At 40.4% G+C, this 19,155-nt stretch overlaps 1 protein-coding gene across 1 annotated transcript in view; it reads left to right on the top strand.

Annotated features, from left to right (window-relative positions):
• Positions 1-19,155, top strand: part of DNAH11 (dynein axonemal heavy chain 11) — a 4,606,558-nt gene that overhangs the window by 277,546 nt on the left and 4,309,857 nt on the right. The gene's annotated exons all lie outside the window — the stretch shown is intronic.

Raw genomic sequence — 19,155 nt, 5'->3', positions numbered from 1 at the left:
ATTTCCTGTGGGCATAAGATCCCTAACTCTGATGCCCACAGGGGATATGTCTACTGTTTTGGGATGGCGCAGTTGGATTTGATGTTTGTGTGATATTTGAGCGGGACTTAATTCTCAGGCCCTTATTGACAGGAAGAACAAACTTTTTCTCAGGGGGCTTCTTCCTTCCAAATTCTCTCCTTCAGTTGCTGGGGCTCAAACCTCTAAGAAATCTGATAAAAAGAGCGACTGTATTGTCTAGGTCAAAGAGACATGTAAAAGGTCTCCTGATTGGTCTTCTACTTCAACCTTGGCTCCTTCGTGGGAGCCAGCAACAAAATTTTTGAATAAATCAGATCTGTCCTTATCAGATCTTAAATACAGACTGAAAGATCTCCTCTGATCCGTACTCCCCCTTAGACATTAGAGACTGTCTCTTCTAGGCCACCATTTCTCTTCCTCGAGCAGTCACTGAGAAGACACACTGTAGGGTATCTTCCATGGCTTCGGGTCTTGAGAGCCTTCATCGAACCACATCACCATCGATTTGTCCTTCTCCAATCCATCCTTCAATTTTGAAGCCATCAGATCCAAAACCGTTGTGGGCTTCTTCTTAGGATCTGAAGATTCTGGTTTCTTCGACTCTAGTGGCCTGTCTGAGTTGACTGGCAAAGAACATCTCAGATATGGAAGATTCTCTTAGCCAAAGTAGGTGCTGGCTCTAGGCATTGGAGTTGATTCCAAAGATTTCGGAGCCGTATCTTCCCCTCAGAGCCTTGGCATTAGATAGCTCATGTGTGCCTCCCTCCTCTGGTGGGGTGCTGACGGGGCGGCAGAGGCTGATGATCCAAGAGGGTCCAAAGTTGTATCCATCAATTTCTGCTTCTCTTAGGTGTTCTGCTTTTGAGGTAGTTGAGAAAGCCATCTCTATGCCTAGAGGACAGACATCCTTGCCCTCTTCAGATCAGACATCTTTGTCTCATTCTAGTTAGTCTAGCTTGTAGATCTGCCATTGTTGGTAGTCTTTTCCTTTTCCTCTTTCACTTTCTTACCCCAAAAAAAAAAAAAAATCCATCCTATACTATTTAAATTTGCTGTGGTATTTTGGTACATTTTGTCAGTAGAATGTCTGCTAAACCTTTAGGTTTTAAAAAATGCATTTCCTGTGGACATAAGATCCCTAACTCTGATGCCCACAGGGGATGTGTCTACTGTTTTGGGATGGCGCAGTTGGATTTGATGTTTGTGTGATATTTGAGCGGGACATAATTCTCAGGCCCTTATTGACAGGAAGAACAAACTTTTTCTCAGGGGGCTTCTTCCTTCCAAATTCTCTCCTTCAGTTGGTGGGGCTCAAACCTCTAAGAAATCTAACAAAAAGAGCGACTGTATTGTCTAGGTCAAAGAGGCATGTAAAAGGTCTCCTGATTGGTCTTCTACTTCAACCTTGTCTCCTTCGTGGGAGCCAGCAGCAAAATTTTTGAATAAATCAGATCTGTCCTTATCAGATCTTAAATACAGACTGAAAGATCTCCTCTGATCCGTACTTCCCCTTAGACATTAGAGACTGTCTCTTCTAGGCCACCATTTCTCTTCCTCGAGCAGTCACTGAGAAGACACACTGTAGGCTCTCTTCCATGGCTTCGGGTCTTGAGAGCCTTCATCGAATCACATCACCTTTGATTTTTCCTTCTCCAATTCATCCTTCAGTTTTGAAGCCATCAGATCCAAAACCCTTGTGGGCTTCTTCTTAGGATCTGAAGATTCTGGTTTCTTCGACTCTAGTGGCCTGTCTGAGTTGACTGGTAAAGAACACCTCAGATATGGAAGATTCTCTTAGCTAAAGTAGGTGCTGGCTCTAGGCATTGGAGTTGATTCCAAAGATTTCAGAGCCATATCTTCCCCTTGGAGCCTCGGCATTAGATAGCGCATGTCTGCCTCCCTCCTCTGGTGGGGTGCTGACGGGGCGGCAGGGGCTGATGATCCAAGAGGGTCCAAAGTTGTATCCATCAATCTCTGCTTCTTTTAGGTGTTCTGCTTTTGAGGTAGTTGAGAAAGCCATCTCTATGCCTAGAGGACAGACATCCTTGCCCTCTTCAGATCAGACATCTTTGTCTCATTCTAGTTAGTCTAGCTTGTAGATCTGGTCTCTTGGTGAGTGTGGAAGGACTTGGACACCATAAAACCAATACCAAAGAGATAGCACAAAATACTTGCACCTTCAAAAGACTGTCTACACTGGAGTAAGGGCGTGCCAGTTGATGCTATGGTTGTTACAGCAGCTACAAGAAAGGAACTAGTGGAACAGAGTTCCTCTCTCCATCCTCCTAACAGGGAGTCTAGGTCGATGGACAGGTTTAGAAAGTGTGTTTATGCTTCAACAACCTTCACTCTTAGGTCACGGAATTATTTAGCACATTTTACAAGACTTAAGAGAGATTTGATCAAGGAGCTTACCAAACCTCTTTTGGTGTTCATGTCCTCCGAGAAAGGGAATATGATTTCCTCATAGCTGCCTCCCCTGCAATCGATATCTAATTCATCCATGAGGTTAATTTCACACACTGTGGAAGGTACCTTGCGGGTGGCGGGTTCAGGCATATCCATCAGTAGACATATGTGGATGCATTGTGTGACTTTGTGGGAACATTTACGTCTTCTTTCATCAATGCACCTTTTAATGGATCTTCAAGACCCTCTTCCAAGGGGGACAATTGCAGTTCACATAGACAATATGTCAGTAGTCTGGTGCATCAACAAACAAAAGGGAACCAGATCTTATCTTCTTTGTCAAGAGGTTATGAGAGTTTGGTAATGGGCAATCTCCTCTAGTCTCTTCCTAATAGCAATGCACATTCTGGGGAAATTCAGTGTGATTACAGACAAGTTAAGCAGATCCATCTTGATGCCTCATGAGTGGTCTCTCAATATCAACATGGTGGGAAGAAATTTCCATCAGTGGGGCCAACCATGCTGCAATCTTTTTGCTTTGCTTCTCCCCTCAACAACAAATGCAGCAAGATCTTTAAACTGATCACCCCACCAGGGGAGTCATCAAAAAATGCTCTACTTCACATTTACCCCACCTAGTCTCCTTTATGCTTATCCCTCTTACCCCTCATTTCTAAATTTCTACAGAAAGCATCTTGATTGAAGAGCACAGTTATCCTCATTGCCCCTTACTGGTTTCATCAGATTTGGTTTTCTTTTTTCTGACCTCCTCTTCTACATCTACCCTGTATTCTGGATCCAACTCCAGACCTCCTGTCTCACCCAACAGGCCTGACTCACCCAGATATACTAGGCCTCAAGTTGAATTCATGGTTTCTCCAGTTCCATTTATTGCAAGACAGCCAAGGCTCTCCTCCCCCATCCATCACATTTTATTATCTTCACTTAAGGCTTCTACTAGAAAGATTTACAAGAGTAAATAGAAAAGATTTGTTCTTTGGGCCCTAAGCAAAAATGTATACCACTTTTCAGCACCTATTTTAAATGCCCTTGACTTTTTAGCCACAATTTTCAGTGAATTTGTTAAGTTTCTTAACTATGAGTCCAGTTAACAGCCATTTCCAACTTTCATCTGGGAGTAAATAACTCTACCTTAGCTTCCTCTAAACATTGTAAAGCCTTTCTACAATGAACTTTTTTACATTATACACCCATTCAAAAATCCTTCACCTCCTTGGGATTTAAATGTCATGCTTCAAGCCTTTACTCAACCTCTCTTTGACCCTTAAGCTAAATCTGATCTTAAATATTTGTCTCAGAAGACCATATTCCTAGTAGCTGTTTCATCTGCTAGAAGAGTATTTGAACTCCAAGCTCTGTCTTCAAAACCTTCTTATTTAGTTTTTCACAAGGATATAGGGTATCATTATGAATCACCCCATCTTTTTTTTTTTTTACCAACGGAAGCTTCTGAGTCAAATTTTAATCAGATCATCAATCTCCCAGTTTTCTTTCCAAACTTCTCATACAAAAACGAGTATATGTTACATCTATTGGATCTACACAGAGAACTACACTTCTACCTTAGAAATAAGGACTTAAAATCTGAACAGTTGTTTGTTTCCTGTTCCAGTTCCAGTTTAGGCCCAAAAGTTAACCAATTGCTTTACTTTTGTTTATGATAAAGTGAGTTTGCCTTTACTAAAGCCTCCAAGAGCCCATCCCATAAGGTCTGTGTTGACTTTTTCAGCTTATTGGTCTACAACCTCCTTGGATGATATTTGTGCAGCTGCAACATGGGCTAATCATCATATCCTTATTGCTCAATTCAAACTGGATCTGATCTGTAGGGGAAAAGCAGCCTTTGGCTCAGAGGTTCTCAAGAATAACTTTCCTTAGCGTCTTCCTGAGATTTAGGTAGCTGGGGACTCTGTCCCATCTGTTGAGGAATGGATAAAAATGACAACATCAGATTAAAAAGTTATGTACTCACCATAATGTTTCATTTGTGTTGTCCATTTTCATTCTTCCTTAACTCCCCACCATCCTACCCCCTTCCTTAAATTCCTTCTGGAGAGATTGAAGAGTATTATAGCTCCAGCTTCCTTTTTTTATGACCTGTCATGGGTCTGTTTTGTCTAGGGGCAGCTAACTCGCTCTGAGATATGTTAGTTTGGTGGGGCATTATGGGTAAGGGAAGGAGCTCGATAGTTCTAGGATCCTACGATCTGGAAGAAGTGGCTGAATCTGATTGAACAGATTCAAACCCATCCGTTGAGGAAAAATGAAAATGGACAATGTAGATAGAATGCTATGGTGAGTGCATAACTTTTTATTTTAGTGCTTTTTCAAGGAAATGTGAGCTTTAGTGCATTTTCAAGGAATTTTGAGCTTCAGTGCATTTTCAAGGAATTGTGAGCTTCAATGAAAGAGAAGATTACTGCTGCTCATGCTAAGTCTGTTTTTAATGTGAAACTATTTTGTTTAGCAAATGGTCATTACTGTTTGTGCTAGAGAATTTGGAGGCAGTGTTAGTAGCACAATAGGTAGCATACTTGCTTTTGATGCAGAAGTCTGGGTTCTACTCCCACACCATATAGATGGATTGCTGTTACTGTGTTGTTCTTTAAGGATGGGGTGGGGTGCTGCAGTCCTTAGTGTGCCCTCCTTTTGAATGAGATGCCTTTTAACTATGAACCTGTTGTCTGCCATCCATTCCCTATTAGAGTATTAACAGCTTATTTTTTTATGTAACATAGGTGATTTATTCTTCAACGGCAGCAGGCACTGACTTTGTAGATGAAACACTGAAATATAAAGTGGTTTGTTAGTAACAACTTCATTATTTTCAGATCTTTTTAATGTGGAATTATTCAGATGACTTCTACTTCTGCAAATATTGTGTATATGTACGGCCATGTAATGACAGAAGTCTGAGGGGCCTTTTATGGGTGAAATGTTCTGAAATAGGAAGTTTTGCGATTATTGGTTCATACATTTTTGCTTCATTGCTTACTGGAAAAATGTTCAAAACTACAAATTCAGAACACATTCTAATAAGTGGTGCTGTATTATACAAATAGTATAATTTAATCCAATTGGGAAGGTGAATCAAAGAACACATGCATGTGTGCATGGTCCTTAATGTGTGCAAGGTAAGCTTTATCTGCCACTGTTCAGATGCATTTTCCTTGAATGTGGGTTTCAGTGCAGTTTCAAAGAATGTGGGTTTCATGAACGTAGAAGTTTACTGTTAATGCTAGTGTAAGACAGTATTGTTTTGTTTAGCAAATGTGTAAAAGTGTTTGTGCTGCAAAATTTTAAATAAAGGTTTTAAATTAAATCCATATCTGAACTCATAGACATAAAGAAGAAAATAGTATGCACACTGACAGGTGTGAACAGTGTTTATGGTAGGGCGAAATAGCCAAGTAATGGGACACTGGAATGGCTGCGGGGGTGTGGGGTGATCCATTACCCTGCCTAGGGCCACATTTTACCATGATCTGGCTCTGTATACAGTTGTATCTGTCATTTGCAAAGCCATGAAGAAACAGGATTGTTTTGCAGTTTTCTGTTTCACAGTATTCAGTATGATCTTAAAAAAAAGTTTACAGTTATAGTTTTGCATTATATTATTTAATTGCAAGCTCTGGGCAACTACAGCATGCCCAGGCCAACAGAACCATTACAGTAAGAAATAACTATGGGCAAGCAGAATGGAGAAATGGTTATTAAGGTATTTAAAATTAACCACTGTCAACCATCTTTAATACAAGTTCTCTAGGGCCAAGTAATAACTGCTCTGCACAAAATTTCTCAGAATTTACTTCTTATGATGAAGTGTGCATTTCTTAATTCCTCTGAGACAGTTTTAGCAGTGGAAATCATGGCAAGCACTAAAATCTCAGGACTTGCCTTGAGTTCAGAGATGTGAAGTCTAAATGGCTGAAAAAATCTGGACTTGCATATACTAGGTGCGAGATTTCCATTTCTCATAATATTTCCTTTTCTCTGAGGAATGACTGTCTTGGAGTTGGCATCAGTTTGGGTGATGTGGTGGGCTTTCCCCTTCAGTAAAAAAGGAAGTTTAAAGGAGGAAAAAAAGCAATGTTTGATGCTCTCTCTTCTCCTGTATTATTGGTCTTTTTCTTTCGATGTCTCAGGACTTAGTAATATAGGTATCAAGAGTTCAATACAAAGCCTAAAATCACAGCTGGATATTAGTGAGCTGGTAACTTTAAAATAATCATGTGCAAAGGACTTCAGCTTGGTTAAAGCCAAATTTCTGGAACTTCCAAATGACTCTTTAGTAGCAAAACTTGCAGGTTACCTCATCACTATTCTCCATTCACTTTAGTAATAAAATTTCCCCTTACTTTCTAGTTTAGCTGTATAATGTTTGAGGAAAATAAAGCAACAAAACTTCACAGCTTTGGATTATGCTGCCATTAGAGTAATAGCCTACTGAAGTCACAAGTCTGTCATTTGGGCCATAAAAGCTCATGGAGCAGAAGAAAGCTACTAGCAATGGGCAATATGTTTGGGAGCAGCCCTGAAACTTTACCATTGTTCATAAGAATGAATGGATGAGGCCAGCACTAATCTTCATGGTGACAGAAGCACAACTGGTGAAATTTCTGGCTGGGAATAAAGACAGATAAGGGCAGGAAAATTCAAATGTTATGCTTTCTGTTAGAGTAACCACTCCTCAGAGAAGGACTGTTATGTTACATCTACTTACATCTTCTTCTGTTTTATTTATATGTTTTTTCAGCCTGAACATTTCAGATGTTCTTAAATATTGGTTTTAGGGACAAAATAAGTAATGGTTTTAATTCTGATATTATGATAGTAAAATACATTAATGACTTTTGTATTTTCTCCATGAAAGAAAGGAACATGTCCTGTTTGTTTTGAACTGAATTTAATGACAGTCACAGTAGCTGTGGTATGAACAATAATAATGAAGTAATTGCTTTAAAAAACAAAAGAATTGTCTTTGTCGAGGAACTGCAATAAAAGTATACTTAAGCTCCTCTTGCATGCAGACTGCCCTATTAGAATAACATCCTTCCTAACAGGTTGCATGTCCTCTGAGTGTAAAACCGGATAAATTACGTATAGGTAAAAACTTTGATCCTTATTTTTTTCATAGGTTCATAGGTGTGTACTAGGCTAATGGCTCTGGAGCTTTTACAAGCCTAGCCCACAGGATTACCCTGGCATCGTGCCACCCAACCTTAGTTCCTAGTGCCTCTGTCAAGTAGAGCCACTGGAGTGATCCCCGGGGTGAATTTTCTATTTCCCATCCACTCATCAAGATTTCTCTTGAAGAGAGCCAGTGAGGTGCTCTGCTTGACATGTATGGGAAGTCTGTTTCATAGCATGGGCAGTCTCTGGGTTATGAACCTGTCCCTCCAGCATGTTCTGTTGATTGTGGTAATGCAGTTGAGGTCTCTGGAGCATGCGGTGCAGAGGGATTGGGATTTCTTTAGCTGTAGCATTTCTAACAGAGCTGGGTCAGACATGTCTTTGTAAGTCAAGCAGAGATCGCCTCTAAGTAGGCGATATGAGATGGAGAATAGTTGGAGGTTTTTTGAGTCTGTCCATATAGTTCAAGTGTTTAAGGCCTAGGATCCTCTTTGTGAGGTACTTTTGTGGCCTCCCCAGTTTTTTCAGGTGTCTAGTGAGGTACATTCCAAATGGGGCATTGTACACAATGACTGGCCTAATGAGGGAAGAGTAGAGGGAGATAATGACCTCTTTCTTCCTGGATGCAAAACCCTTAGTAATGAGATGTGTCACATAGTAGGACTTTCTGATCACAGTGGCAATGTGGTGGTCAAAAGATATGTTGCTGTCAACCTGTGTTCCCAGATCTTTTATAACACCTTCTATGGTCAGTGGACTACCATCAATATGGTAATTCAAGGGAACCTGTTTTTTCCCAAGGGGGATGACGACATATTTTTTGGCACTGAGCTTAAGGCCATGGTTCTGACACCAGTCGGTGTCATAGAGGCCTTTCTGTAGGATGTCAACGTCACTTGGGGAGTTAATAACAGCTCCCAACTTGCAATCGTCTGTGAACTTTGTCAGCCAGAGTCCCTTCATGCTGGCCTGGAATACAGAGAAGAAGATACCAAACAGGAGAGGATCCAGGACTGAACCCTGTGGGACTCCATTTGTGACTGGTCGACAGTCTGACTTGGAGTCAGCTACTTTCACACTGTGGGTTGTGTGAGCCAGTTTGCAACCCACCTAGTGATATAGGGGTTGATGCCTACCTTGTTGAGTTTTTCTATGATTCCTGAGTGGGGAATGGTATCAAAGGCCTTGGCCAGATCAAGGTAGGCTGTATGAACCACCTTGCCTTCATCCACAGCTCTGGTGACTGACTCAAAGAAGTCAACCAAGTTGAGCAGGCATGATCTACTGTCAAAGGAAAAATATTCTTTAAAAATGATCAATACACGGTAGGTTCAGGTTAAGGCACTTTAATCTTGCAGCAAGGAGACAAAAACGTGCCAATACAGAGTTTGTCTGACTAGAATCAGGAAATGCAAGCATTTTTATACATTTTCTAATAAGACATTGCCTACCAAGTTGACGTAGTAAATCACAAGTTTTAACATCATCATTTCGTAGTGGTTGTTTTCATAAATTTCTGCTTGTACTATCAATTTTTGTGAGAAACTTCCTAAGAAAAACAATGTGGCCTTGGCTACCACCGGTTAGATATATGCAATGTTACTATTTAAGGTACTATGGCTAATTTCAGCACAAAGCAAGTATAGATTTCAGTTCATTTCTCCAACAGTCCTTTTGTTTGTTTTATCTCTTCCTTCTGCAGCTGTGCGTGTTCTCATACTTCGAACAGAGCTAATTGTTTAAAATCATTACATTATAGAATATGGCATTGTTCATTCATTGCTTCCTGACCTAGCAGATAATCACCTGCTTCTCAAGTACATTTCCAAAAGGTATAAACATGAATTTTGCTGTGTAGCAGTTACTAGGTCAGAGGGCATCTTGCAAGTTTCAGAAAGCACACTGCAGTTTCAAAAGCATCTTTTAGTCTCATATAAAACTAAGCTGTATACAAAATAGTGCATATAAAATAGAATGAAAAACGTGTTAACTTATTTAGTTTCTAATTAGCATTGAGTACACACATTAATACATTTTTTTCTGACATTTCCCCCCGTTAATACTTTTTAATTCTATTTTCAAAAGCATAAGCAGTTTGATTCTTCTCCTAACCTCTTCCATTCAGGATTTGCAGTTAGAAAGTCATTCAGTTTAAACTTATGAAAGTGTTTCACTTTTCCACAACTCTTCAATTTCAGAACTTTGATACAAAGTCTCAGAAACTGACATGTCTATAAAATCTTTGATTAACTTTTTCATGCAGGGAATACCACAACAAATGCATGCTCCTAATAGGAGTAATCTTACACAAATGGCAATCAGGATGTTCATTAGGATGGAACCCCACCCCCCAAATAGATTCTGGAAAAAGTCCTTCAGAGGGTTTGGGCCTGGTTTGGTCATGGTCGACACTTGCTGGATCACCTCAAGATGGTCGTTTATCTCGTGCTGGTTGTCAGGAATATACGGACAGCATTCTTCTTTGATTAAAGCACACGTACCACCTCTCGCCGCTAGCGTGAAGTCGAGAGCCATGCGGTTCTGAAGCACCACAGTTCTCATAGCATTCAGTTCATCAGTCACTAATTCGAGAGCAGAAAAAGTTGCATTGCTCATAACTTCGAGAGGTTTAGACAGTTTTCAAAGCTCCCAAATCGATTTTACTGCGCCATATGCAGGGGCTATGCCTGCCCATGATACAATGGTGTCACTCAAGTCCATGTGTGTCAGTTTATCTTTGTTTTTTACGGAGTTATGGTTTCTCCACCCTGCTTCGATTCATCCCACTGGATTCTCGGGTCTCTTAATTGGACTTCTAGGTTTACTGCTGACCTCTCTGACATTTTGAATTTTTCCCTGAGGCAAAGCTGCAGTGTGTCATATGGCCGGAATCAGGTAACCCAAAAAACAACTGCCGTACCAATTCTCAGGTAGCCATTTACATGCATTTTTCCCACAAATAAAATAACAATTCTCTACTTTAGTATTGATATAAGCTTGCCCTGCACGAAACATTTTCTTATCAATAATAGAAAGCTGCTTTAAAAGAACAGGATTATGCTGTATTTCGTTAACATTTCTATGCATCTACTCAAAATATAGTTTGTATCACAAATAGTTTTAGTCTTACTGGCTTTAATATAACATTTATAAGAAACAGTCACATTGCAATTGCTCCAACCCACCTGAATAGTGTCATTTTTGTAAAAACATACAATCCCTTTTTGTGTAACAGGTAGGTACAATGCTATTTTGTCTTGTGATTTCACAGGTGTAGTATCAAAAATCAAGTTTTCCCAGGTCTCATTGACACCTAGGGGGACAGCAGTCATTAATAATCCCCTGTATGCTGTTGGTATAGCTGTGCAAATCCAGCAGTTCGAAACATTAAAAGTCTCAGCATACACATATTTAATTGCTTGGTAAGTGTTAAAGTTTGGATGCCAGTCTATGAGTAATGCATCACATTTGTTCAGTTCAACTCATGTGGCTGGGAAAAGGAAAGGCCACAGCAAAAAGATCAATGTTATCAGTATAGCTATCAGAATAGTCATGCAAATTTTCTGAGGTTGTTCTGCATCACTGTTTACTCTATACCTGGTCATTTTGTTCTCGTTGTACAACAGTAACAAGGTTTTTGTCCAGTTCAAAGTTCCTAACCAGTTTACAGTGTGTCAGATGAATCCAGGACGCTCGCTCTGCGATCTTGACTACAGTGGGTGTTGACAGTTGCACCTGGTATGGTCCTTCCCACTTCGGAGAACTCCAATTCTTTTTCTTCACAACCGTCACCCAGACTCACGTGCCTGGGGCTATTGCTGCTTCCGATGGTCTGGTTTGTTCTTTATCTGAAACAGAATTTAACTGCAAAAGTTTTATTCAAAAATCGCCTCATGTACTCTGAAAGTGAACTGTCAGCCTCCTGGTCTGTAGGCATGAGAGGTTTCCACTGAGGTGTATAATATGCCCTCCCAAACAGAATCTCAAAAGGAGTTAACCCTTTTACATTTGGAACAGTTCTCATACTCAACAGTGCCAAAGGTAGACAGTGCACCCAGTTCTTTTGTGTCTCACTAATCAATTTCCTAAGCTTGTTTTTCAAAACCCCATTGTGCCTGTCTACTAATCCTGCAGATTGGAGGTGGTATGCGCAATGGTTTTTCAGAGAAATCCCGAAATAACGGCTTAGTTGTTGTATAGTTTGATTTACAAAGTGTGTGCCATTGTCACTATAAATCTTTTCTGGTATGCCAAATCTAGGAATAATTTCTTTAACAAGGACTTTTGCAACACTAGCTGCATCTGGATTTTTTGTTGGAAAAGCTTCCACCCATTTGGAAAACATATCTATAATGACAAGGCAGTACTTCTTATTTTCGCATTTGCTCAGCTCTATAAAATCCATACAGATAGTATGGAATGGATACGGTGGTGTAGGGAAAAACCCTTGCTTAGGTTTTAATGCCCCTTGTGCATGATGCTTGTTACAAACATGGCATGCTGCACAAAAATTTTTTGTGTAGTTTGTAAATCCATACGTCGTAAACACTCGATTCACTAACTGTACCATCCCCTCTGTTGAGACATGGCACTGCCCATGGCTCAACAAAGCTGCATATCTAAACAAGTTAGATGGCAAAATCGGTTTCCTCTCTTTGGAGATGTACAGTCCTTTCTCAAGGATTGCTCCTCGTTTTATCCACTTTTGTTTTTCTACATTTGTAGTAAGTGTCTGCATTTTTTTTAACATTTCTAAATCTAAAATCTCAGATGGTTGTAATTCCTCACTCAAAAGAAATACTTCTGAAGCTGCTTGTTTTGCAGCTGTATCAGTCCTCGCATTACCTTTTGAAATCCTATCCTGTTGCTTGGTATGAGCTACGCATTTGCAAATAGCTACTTTCTGAGGTAACTGAATAGAGTCTAATAAATCTAAAATAAATTGAGCATGGTTAATTGGTTTACCAGTAGATGTTATCATTCCTCTATTTTTCCACTGCTGCGCAAAAACATGTACAGTAGAAAAAGCATACTGGCTGTCAGTAAAAATGTTCACTCATTTTCCCTTTGCCAAGGTACATGCCCTTGTTAAAGCAATCAGTTCTGCTGCTTGTGCAGATAAGTTGTGTGGTAAAGACTTTGCTTCTAAAATCTCAGTATCAGAAATTACTGCATACCCCACTAGATTCTGTCCTGTAGGACCCCTCCTACACGAGCTGCCCACATAGTATGTCACCTCAGAATCATCCAATGGAACATCCGTGAGATCTTTTCTAGGTAGTGTCTTTTGCTCAATCCCCTGCAGGCAGCAGTGTGGTTTGCCATCTACAGGGGTTGGGAGCAAGGTTGACGGATTCAAAGTTGTGCATAATTCAGTTGTCATATGAGGTTGGCTCAACAGTATAGTCATACAGGAAAGATGTCTAGCAGGAGTAAGGTATGCTACTTTTTCTTGCAGTAAAATAATCATGACTGCATGAGGCACTCTCAATGTGAGAGGGTGGAATAACACTACTGAGGCTGAAGCCTGCACTGCCATTGCAGCTGCGACTACTGCTTGTACACAGTGGGGCAGGGATCGCACCACTGGGTCTAGCTGTGATGAATAGTAAGCTATGGGGCGTTGTTTGTCCCCATGCTGTTGTGTTAACACTGATGTCATATAACCTTGCTTACAATCTACAGTTTGGAAAAATCGTTTATGGTAATTCAGTAATCCTAAAACTAATGAAGAAGCTATCAGTTGTTTCAATTTGCAGAAAGCTGATTCTGCTTCTGGTGTCCACTGTAATAAATCTTGTGCTGCCATAGGCTTTTTGAATATCAAGTTGGTCAGTGGAGCAGATTCCAAGGCATAGTTTGGAATCCAACTCTGACAAAAGTTAGTAGTACCCAGGAAGGACATCATTTCCTTCTTGGTAGTTGGTTTAGGTGCTTGTAATATTGCTGTTTTTCTGTCTTCATCTAATATTCTGCCTTCTTTGGATATTACATATCCCAGGTATTTGACTTGTTTTTTCCAAAGTTGTAGTTTATTCTTGTTTACCTTGTGTCCTTGAGTGGCTAAAAATTGTAATAATGCTATGGTATCCTCCCTGCATTCTTGCTGGGTGGGGGCTGCCAGCAGAATGTCATCTACATAAAGTAAAATCTGACTGCCTTTCGGTGGGATAAATCCCGCCAGGTTACTTGCCATTTCTTGTGGGAATATTGTTGGACTTTCACAATATCCCTGTGGTAGTCGCGTATATGTATACCTTTTCCCCTGAAATGTAAATGCAAACCAATGTTGGCTGTCAGGGTGTATCGGTATTGAGAAAAATGCATTGCTAATATCTACCACAGAAAAATACTTTTGTTGAGGTTTCAAATCATTTAATAAGGTATGTGGATCTGGCACCGTAGGTGCCCTGGGTATAACTGCGTCATTTACAGCTTGTAAATCTTGGACCATACGCCATTCTCCATTTGCTTTCCTAACAGGAAATAAGGGTGCATTACATGGTGAATCAGGAGATTCTATTAGTACTCCTTCCTTAAGTAAGGCTGCTGTTATAGGTTTGATTCCTATTTCTGCATCCTTTCTCAAGGGATACTTTCTCTTTTGAGGTCTAAATGCTGATTTTGGTGTGATAGTAACTGGTCCTGCTGTACGAATAAGTCCTACATCTGATTTCCCTGTTGAGCAGAGAGTCTCTGGTATGTCTCGTAAGGCTTTTTCCTCTTCTTCTAGTAAGAGTGCTACTCAGCTGTCCTCACTTGCCTGTGAATGTATAGCTGGGTGTGTCTGTGTTATACAATTCAGTTTCTGCTTTTGTACTCCCTGTTCGGAAAGTTCTAACTCTGTCTGCTTTTCCCACCTTGTGACTTTTTCTCCTAGGTTTGCCCACTTCACATTTTTATCTTTAGTCAAACTCACATGTGGTAATCGATTAGATTTGTAAAGTGCTAGGAATTCCGGGGGCAATGAACAGCTTACTACACTGTTTCCTTCTGTGTCCCAATACAAATTTCGTAATACTAATCTGTTAGCATGGTTTCTAAACAGTTCTTGCTCATATTCTTTATCAGGTCCTGGTTTGTTACAGTAATATAGAGTACAATGCAACAAATGCTGTTTATCAGTGTTAAGGGAGGGGGATTTACTGATGGCTACATTCATCAGTTCTTCGGTTACTGCTCCTGGACCAGTCGTAACTAAGTCCTGGCTGTACCAATAAAATGTTTCACCCTCCGGTCGCACTACAAAAGTATCCATTTGTCGCTGTGCTTCCATACCCTGCATAGTTGGAACTACTGCTATGCCAAATATCTGCATTAGGTCTCTGCCCAAAAGATTCACTGGGCATTTTGTAGAAACAACAATTTTGCTTTTCTGGGTCATCCCTGAAACAGGGTCAGTTATTGCTATGTTGTGGGTGAGTGGCTCTCGATACAGCTGTCCATTAGCTGCTTTCACTAATATGTAGTCAAGTGATTCTGAATTTTCTGGTAGTTTGGAAGGATGTATCAGGGTCCGTGAAGCCCCTGAGTCACACAGAAATTTAACTTCCCTCCCCTCTACCAGAAGTGTAACTTCCTGTTTTGTGTCTGCTAAGTAGAGCTCTAGGCTCAATAATGCTAAGTCTAAAATTTCATTTTCTTCATTATCTGTGATTTCATGCACATCCTCTATTTCTTCTATCACATCCTCTACCCCTTCTATCACATTTGCACTTGTCATTTCTTGTTTATTCCTTTCCAGTGATTCTTGACTATCATATAGTCAGTCCTCACCCTCCTTGTCTTCTGTGGTTACCTTTTTATTTTGCCTGCAACCCCTTGCTAAATGTCCTTTTTTCCCGCATTTAAAACATTCACCCCTTTTCTTTCTCTCTTCAAAATCGTCTGATCATTTATCAGATTGTTTGTTTCCCTGGGCATTTTTCTTACCCTTCTTCCCAGTTTGTACTACAAAGACTTCTGATCCATCTTCTACTGCAAATACTTGAGTTTTCTTTTTCTTTTTGCTATTAAAATGCCTTTTGGCATGTCTTGCATATTCAAGTAATGACTGTAATCTACTTGTACGATGATCTACCATGTGCTTTGTAATAAAGCTGCTAATGGGTACAATACTGCCTTTCAAAAATGCATTCTTTAGCTGCTGCTCATATGGGGAATCACGTGTTTGGTCTTCAGGTACCTGCATTCCACAATGGTTATTAAAACACTTTAATAATCTGGCATAATATCTATCAACAGTTTCACCTTCTTGTTGTATGCATTGATTAATGCAAGTCCAATCAGCCCTAGGCTTCCATTTCTCAGGGATTCAGTCTGTCAGACCTTTCACTCTGTTATCCAGTTCTGCGTTACTATGTGGGAGTGGTCTAAGTTCTGTGTCACGGGGATTCCAGTTGCCACTGATCATGTGCCAATCTGGACCTACGATTTGTATGACTACTTTCTCTACTTCCTCTCCATTCAAATGATAACTTAACCTCATGCCCTGTAAGTCTTCTAAGAATTTTCTAAAATTGGATGGGGAATTCCCCCTGTGGCTTTCCGGATGTCTTCTGGTGTCCACGGTCTATATACTAGAAGAGTTGGGTCCTGTCCTGCCTGTCCTGCCTGTGGATTTGGTACTTCTATGAGTGGACATATCTCTTCTTCACTCTTAGCTTGTGAATTTTTATTTATTTCATACAATTCAATATCCCCTCTTAAGTTGCGTGTTCGAGACCTGGTCTCGATAGGATCTCTGACAAATTGGTTTTGCAGGAACAGCTGGATATAGCGGAGGTGGATCAGCTTGTCCACTCGCTTCATATTCTGGTAAGGGAAGCGGAGGGGGCGGAGGGGCTGTTGCTATTACCAAGTTATTGTCTTCTTTATCTAGAAACATTGCTTTTGAATTTTTAATCTTTTGTTCCCTGCGGTTTGCTTCCTCAAGCCACCTGTGTGCCTGAGGGACTCCTAGTTGACGTTGCTTTTTAGCTGACCTTTCGCATCTGTTTTAAGTTGTCTAACAAGTTTAATAAGTGAAGGTTTATCTAAATTACCATCAAATTTGTGTTTATTAACCCATTTTGTATAATACCTAACATTGTCGGCACGTTGTAATTGCATATATTTCGCGACTTTGGTTAAGGGCGGGTCTTGGGAACTTTTTGTGCACTGATTTCCCATGTTGCCTTAGCTAAGTTAGAAATTGTTACGTAACCCTTTTTATCACGTGGTACCACGACTTACACTTTTTCACAGTTTATCTAGAATAACTGCCTACCTATTCTATTTCCCTGATCTATGACAAGACATCAATCTTTTTTGTCCCTGATCTGCACTTGCAAATCTCCTTGACAAAAACAAAAATACTGTAACAAGTCCCTGATCTAAAACAGAAAAAAGGTAAATTCCTCCTTACCTGAGCCTCCGTGTTTTGATCCCACCGGAACGTTGACTCGTCCTCCAATCGCAGATCAGAAACAGTGGTTGGCCTCATTTGAATGACAATTCAGTTGGAGGTCTTTCAAAGCAGAAGAACCGATGTGGCTTCTTCCCCGTACGGTTTCATGCCACCGGGCCCATCTGACCTGAGTTAGAGCGAGAGATGTTTTCCGGCTCGAAGGACCAACCTGTCAAAGGAAAAATATACTTTAAAAATGATCAATACATGGTAGGTTCAGGTTAAGGCACTTTAATCTTGCAGCAAGGAGGCAAAAACGTGCTAATACAGAGTTTGTCTGACTAGAATCAGGAAATGCAAGCATTTTTATACATTTTCTAATAAGACATTGCCTACCAAGCTGACGTAGTAAATCACAAGTTTTAACATCATAATTTCGTAGTGGTTGTTTTCGTAAATTTCTGCTTGTACTATCAATTTTTGTGAGAAACTTCCTAAGAAAAACAACATGGCCTTGGCTACCACCGGTTAGATATATGCAATGTTACCATTCAAGGTACTATGGCTAATTTGAGCACAAAGCAAGTATAGATTGCAATTAATTTCTCCAACAGTCCTTTTGTTTGTTTTATCTCTTCCTTCTGCAGCTGTGCGTGTTCTCATACTTCGAACAGAGCTAATTGTTTAAAATTATTACATTATAGAATAAGGCATTGTTCATTCATTGCTTCCTGACCTAGCAGATAATCACCTGCTTCTCAAGTACATTTCCAAAAGGCATAAACATGAATTTTGCTGTGCTAGCAGTTACTAGGTCAGAGGGCATCTTGCAAGTTTCAGAAAGCATACTGCAGTTTCAAAAGCATCTTTTAGTCTCATATAAAACTAAGCTGTATATAAAATAGTGCATATAAAATAGAATGAAAACGTGTTAACTTATTTAGTTTCTAATTAGCATTGAGCACACACATTAATACATATTTTTCTGACATCTACCCTTCACAAAACCAAACTGTGTAGGATCCAGAGTTTGGAGATTCCCTTTATCCTTGTTTATTAGGTCCATGATGATGCCTTCCATAGCTTTGCATATCAGACTCATCAGGCTAATGGGGCAATAATTCCCAGGATCTGTAGTTGCTCCTCCTTTGTGGAGAAGGGTGACTGTAGCAATGCGCCATTCGGTAGGGGCAAAGCCTGAGGTGAGGCTATAATTAAACAGGGCACACAGGTGAGGTGCCTGTTCACTCTGTAATTCATGTAGAACACAGCCAGTAATATTGTCAGGTGCCATAGAAGCTGTATTCTTGGCCTTGGACAGTGCTGTTTTAACCTGTACAGCAGTAATACTGGGTGCCTGGCAATCTATTGGTATTGTGATTGGTCCTTTGTGGGGGAGAGAGGGGTGAAGTTAGCACTGAATCTGTCAGCCAGTATATTGGCAATATCTGTTGGCTCAGTATAAGAGGTACCATTGTGCAGAAGCTCAGAGCAAATCTGGGTATTGCCGTGGAGATTCTTTACATAACTATAGAAGGCTTTGTGGTTGTCTTTACTATCTGCTAGAATTCTGTTTTCATAGCTAGCTTTAGAGGATTTGATGAGGGATCTCAGCCTTTTGTTGAGGTTGATAAGGGAGTTTTTCCGGTCTTGGGACTTCGCCTTATTCCGCATCAGTTTCCTCCTTCTGTTGTAGAGTTTGTTTATGGCAGGGGACCACCAGATTGGCTTTTTTTTTTTTGAGGAGAGTGTCTTGTTTTTGTTGGCTATGGTGAGATCCATGCATTTGTGTACTTGTTCGTACAGTGCATTGGTGTATGATTTGGCAGTCATGCAACTATTCTCCATTTGCAATGGGTTCTGTGAAGTTAACCACCTCTGTTTTTAGGAGCCCAAAGTTAGCTTTGGAGAAGTTTATCATGGTGGTTACCTTTGTGGGGTGGGGGAGATGTGGATTTCCAAGGTGATTAGTTTGTGGTCGGATCTAACCAGGGAGGTGATGACTATTGGTGTAGAGCAACAGTCACCCCTGTTACTAGTGACCAGGTCCAGGATGTTGCTACCACTAGTGGGGGTAAAAACAAGCTGGTCCTGAACATTGGAATTATTGAATTCCAGAAAGCATTGGGCAAGTGTATTGGTAAATGAGTAGTTTTTCCAGTTAATGGAGGGGTAGTTGAAGT

The sequence above is a fragment of the Protopterus annectens genome, chromosome 3.part0 (genome assembly GCF_019279795.1).
Source record: "Protopterus annectens isolate FY-2018-M chromosome 3.part0, PAN1.0, whole genome shotgun sequence".
Taxonomy (NCBI): Eukaryota; Metazoa; Chordata; order Ceratodontiformes; family Protopteridae; genus Protopterus; species Protopterus annectens.
Note: the sequence above shows the minus strand (reverse complement) of the source record. Positions and strands in the feature narration are given on the sequence as shown.